Source organism: Trichechus manatus, unplaced genomic scaffold, assembly GCF_000243295.1.
Source record: "Trichechus manatus latirostris isolate Lorelei unplaced genomic scaffold, TriManLat1.0 scaffold00302, whole genome shotgun sequence".
In the NCBI taxonomy this organism is placed as follows: Eukaryota; Metazoa; Chordata; class Mammalia; order Sirenia; family Trichechidae; genus Trichechus; species Trichechus manatus.
The window spans coordinates 759,118-764,333 of record NW_004444238.1 but is presented as its reverse complement, the minus strand read 5'-3'; the positions used below and the strand labels follow the sequence as shown (position 1 = coordinate 764,333).

Below are 5,216 nucleotides of genomic sequence, written 5' to 3'. Positions count from 1 at the left end.
GTGCAATCAATGGAATAGTGTCTGTGAGTCATGTGTTCCTCAGACTTACAGCAGAGCAAGCAGAGTATGTCCATGACAACTTCACAGAAGAAGTTCTTTGTTTTCATGTGTATTCCACATATCTGTTGTGCAGAGCTTGGTAAGTGCGAGAGTGTTGCTTTTCTGAAAAGGAGCACCTGTGTCTTGAAAACAATGTTGGTTTTAAAGTTCATTTCATATGACGATTCTCTGCACACAGGGCAGCAAGGAGGATTTGAGGCTTCCTTCCAGCAGATACAGAGATAAGACCTGCAAAAACTGTGCCAACAGCTTACAGTGACTGGATCTGTGAAATAAATCATGCAGATGGAGCAGATGAATTCATTCTGGAGGAAGTTGGAAAATTCTTTCTGAGGAGAGAAAAGCAAAAAAAGAGAGAAAAAATTATTTTTTTTCATGGTTCTTTAAAGAAGAGCATTGTCAAAATTCTCAACAATACCCCTAAGCATGAGATTAGTGTTTATCCATTACATATGACTGAAAAGGGATGCTGACGAACAGAGAGTCTTCATGATCTTCAGCCAGCATATTAATTTTTCAACAAGCTAGCATGTTGATTTTACAACTAGTACAATTCCATTTGTGTTTATTTATGTCCTCTCCTGTAAATGGACATGAGAATGAGTAGATCACTTCCAGGCACAATGCATCTTAGAAGGGAGGAGGGCGACACTTCATCTTACATTCTTTGGACATGTTATCAGGAGAGAATTGTTCCTTGAGAAGGACAACATGCTTGGTAAAGTAGAGGATCCAAAAAGAGGAAGACCCTCAATGAGGTGTGTCATGGTTTGAATTATGTCCACCCAAAAATGCGTGTATCAGTTTGGCTGGGCCACATAGCAGTCAGTTTTGGAAGTCTCCATGGCCGAGCCAACTCCAAACACAGTGGATCTGAAGAAGAATGAGCTTGGCTTCTTGGAAGATGTTTTATAGACCCTCTGAAGACCACACCAATTTCTCAAAGTGATTGAGTCTATCAAGCTTTTAGGAAGGGATTGGTGTAGATAGATGATTAGATTCTGTTTTGCATAATAGAGAAACACTCTGATGTCAATGATAGAATTGACAACTTTTTCCGTCTGCTTAAACAAACTGCCACTCCTAGTGTGTAGTATGAGGTCATGCCTTGAGTCAACCTATGAAAGTCACGAATTTGTTATTTTTAAAATAAATGAATCCCAAAATATGGACTTCAGCTGTCTGAATCTACATCCACTCCTTTCTTGATATTTCTTCAGAAAATTTATAGAAATTGACAGTTGAATGCTTGTGTGAGGGTGACCAATGCATCATCCTCCCATCATCATAGGTATGTTGTTGTGGTACTGGGAGTGGGATGCTGCTCTAACAGATACCTACAATGTGGAAGTGTTTTTGAAACTGGGAATGGATAGAGGACTCAGAAGGAAGTGAGGAGAACTGTTAACACTGGAGATGGCACAGATGGTGAGGAGCAGCAGCAGAGGACCTGCAACAGCAGAGGACTGGTAGCAGCAGAGGACTGGCAGCAAAAGAAGCAGGAAACCAGCAACAGATAGCACTGGAGCTGACCCATGGAGCCAGAGAGCTGAATGCCTTTGCCCGAGGCTTCCTGGTGGAGTGGGGTGCCTCTGGGCACTTATCAGTGGAGCAAGAGAGCTGAGTGCCTTCCGGCAGAAGTTCACTGGCGGAGTCGGGTGCCTCCAGACACTTACTGGTGGAGCTACAGAGGTTTGGAACACTTGCCCTAGCAGGGCAGATGCTGGCGTGAGGCCCGAGGAGCTGAGAGGCCAAGGAACCAGGTAGCAGAAACTGAAGAGGCAAGGAACACAGGAAGTCAAGCTGCCTTGGTCAAAGGGTATAACCACAAACTCTGGGGTTTCAAAGGGTGGAACCATGGTCTCTGGTGTTTCTAAGGGTAGATTCACCACTCAGATAGACTAGGAGAATAGTGCGCCAAAAACCAAGGGAACGTAATTGCCATACCAGCAGACCTGGAAGGCTGAGCTGAAGCCCAGAGCTGAGGAGCCTCCACTCAGCATCTGGAGAGTGTGGCTAGTACCTAGAGTCTGGAGAGCAGGGCTATTGTGTGAATGGTCTCAGAGGACAGAGGATTATTTTCAAACCTTGAGGGCAAATGTAATGTGTTCTACTGACTTGCTTGGTGCCTGTGATGCCTTCTTTCCCTCTAATTTCTCCCATTTGTAATAGAAATGTCTAGCTTGTGCCTGCCTGTTGCACCATTGTACCTTTGGAAGCAGATAACTTGTATTCTAGATTTCGGAGATGCAGAGGAATTTTTGGATTTTGGCTTTGGAATAGATTTAAGAGGTTTTTCTATGATATGATGGGGTGAATGTGTTTAACATGTGGCAAATACATGAATTTTGGGGGACCAAAGTGTGGAGTGTCATGGATTGAACCGCATTCCCCAAAAATGTGTGTCATCTTGGTTAGGCCATGATTCCCAGTATTGTGTGGTTGTCCTCCATTTTGTGATTGTAATACTTATGTTAAAGAGGATTAGGGTGGGATTGTAACACCTTTACTAAGGTCTCATCCCTGATCCCACGTAAAAGGAGTTTCCTTGGGGTGTGACCTGTACCACCTTTTATCTTACAAGAGATAAAAGGAAAGGAAAGTGAGCAGAGGGGGAACCTCATATCACCGAGAAAGCAGTGCCAGGAGCAGATAGCAGAGAACCTCCTAGTCCAGGGGAAGATTGATAACAAGGATCTTCCTCCAGAACCGACAGAGAAAGCCTTCCCCTGGAGCTGACACCATGAATTTGGACTTTTAGCCTACTAGACTGTGAGAGAATAAACTTCTGTTTTTCTTTTTTCAGGAACGATACTAAGTACAAAGTTACAAGATATCTGGCAGCTATTTACAATCCTTATAATAATTATAATTTCTTATAGTTGATATGAGCATCCAAGGCGTACATCAAAATAAGACAAAATTTAATCAGCCTATTAATTCCAATATATAGCAATCTTGACAAAATAGATTAATTCATATATAGGTTAAGGAAAGGACTAATTTCTATAAAGTAGGGAAATGAAATTATTTCATAGAAAAACACCTCAATTTCCTGATTGATAAACTAAAATTATTTTTTGTTTGCTTTGGTTTTGGAAAGTAGCAGGAACTCATCTTCTGTAAACTGTGTACTCACTTAAGTCACCTAAGGAATATGCCAAAGATTTCACCAAAGCTTGCTGTAGAAGTAGTGTAGAATTAAGCTCAGGGATCAGGCCCTCCCAGTGTGGTAACAGCAGCTTTCAGAAGATTCTGCAGGCAGGAGAGTTCCAAAGATAGTTGGTCTCTTCTGGAGAAGAGTGAGCCTGGTTCCTTGGATACCTTTTATTAAACCCTGCAGACCACACTCAATTCTTCCCAGTGATTGTATTTCATGGGAATACAATAGGTGTTAAGAGGAATGATTAGGTTTCTTCAAAACAAAAGAAATGATTGATTTAACACCTTGGTAATCTCCATAAGTAAACAAATCTCTACAAACCTCTTCTCATCAAGAAATATGCATTAACTCTTGGTGAATAGTACACCAACCTGGGAGCAGGCAGGCTGATGGATAGTGTCACTAAAGAGAATGTTCCGCAGCTGGCAGCAGTCTCTACTGCCTCAATTTCTTTCTGCCTCAGTCGCATGTCCTCCCAGAGGTGGGTGGTGGACCTCAGAGACACTGTAAGGGCCACCCTTGGAGGAGAAGGATTTCTTGAAGGCTGTGAAAAGGAGGACGTTGAAGAGTGTGAAACCCTCAGAAGTCCCCAAGGAATTTGTAATCCTCTTGATCCAGAATGGACATTGAGGGCTCCTACTGAGCCAGACACCTGGACCATCCAGAGATGCTGAGGCCTTGGTAGATGGGGTTTTGATGTCCCAGGCCATGAAGGAGAATTTAGTATATAATAAAAATAATTTTAAAAAAATTAACCTTTCAGCAAAGGAACCCCCACATGCCAGCTTTATGTATAATTTTCTTTAACTAAGGACTATTATTTTTAACTGTTTAAAAAGGTAGAAAAGAGGATGTTACCAGTTTATGATTTTAGCAAATGTCTTGGAAAATTTGGAAACGGTTTGCCTGAGATTTGCTTCAATTACAGTCAGTCATGTAGGAACAATTGTATTTTAGTTATTGATTTATTTTTGCTTTTTAATACAAGAATTTTATGTAAGGCTAACTGTGGCCACCACTACAGAATGGAGACTTCTCCTGCCTTGCACACTCCAGATCAAGCCTCCAAGGGCTCAAGAGCAAGAGCAGGACCAGGATTCTCTATCTGGCACTCCCCACCCCAAATCAGGGGAAATTATGAAGGAAGGCTGAGAAGCCCCAACTCAGGGACTTCCTGTTGGGAAGAGAAAGAGGAGTTGTGTTCAGGTAAACTGGAATTTATTTCTACTTGAGAAGGCAATAATGACAGCTTTATAACGACATATGTTGCAGCTCCCTACTCAAGCACAAATCCTGGTAGAACTTGTGGTATCCATTCATGGGGGGCTTTTTGGGCTCTCCATGGAATTTCGTCTCCTTGGAAAGGTCACCATTCTCCAGAGAAGGCCCGATTTTGCTCACATTTCCCTGAGAACGCTTTTGGGTTTGAGTCTGATGCCTCTTGGGGACATCAGATTTTTTGCTGTTCTGGATGAGATTAGCGTGCTGTTTCTTGAATTGAGCCAGTTTTTCTTCAAATTCCTGTCTCTCCTTCTGGAAATGTTGAATGTATTTCAATTTCATTTTCTCTGCAAGCTCTTTATATTTCTTGGATAGAACCTTGCTCAGCTCCTGGTCGCTCAGCTCAGGGTGCGTTTGGGAGTACTGGAAACACTTCTTGAAGAAGCAAAAATAAGCAGTCAAGGGCTTCTTGGGGGAAGTTTGGATATTTCTTAAAATTTTTGTTTTTGGGGAGATTTTTAACATGTTCCTGAGCTTCCAGGACTAATTCTTTCAAAGTGTGAGACTTCCTCAGATTATAAGAAATCTCTAACCATATGTTTTTTCACATTTCTCCAGAAAATCCTCTGAAAGCTACCTTTTCCCAGTTCGTATGTGACTCAGTTGTTTTGAACTTTTGTTTGTCATTGGGTGGGAGGTTATTCTCCATGCATTCCACTAACATCAGGATGACTTCTTCATACCAGTGATCTTGGCCTTTAGACAATGACAT

The 5,216-nt window shown here is 42.0% G+C and overlaps 1 pseudogene; it reads right to left on the bottom strand.

The window, feature by feature from the left end:
* Positions 1-4,474: 4,474 nt before the first annotated feature.
* Positions 4,475-5,216, bottom strand: LOC101360649 (upstream-binding factor 1-like protein 1; annotated as a pseudogene).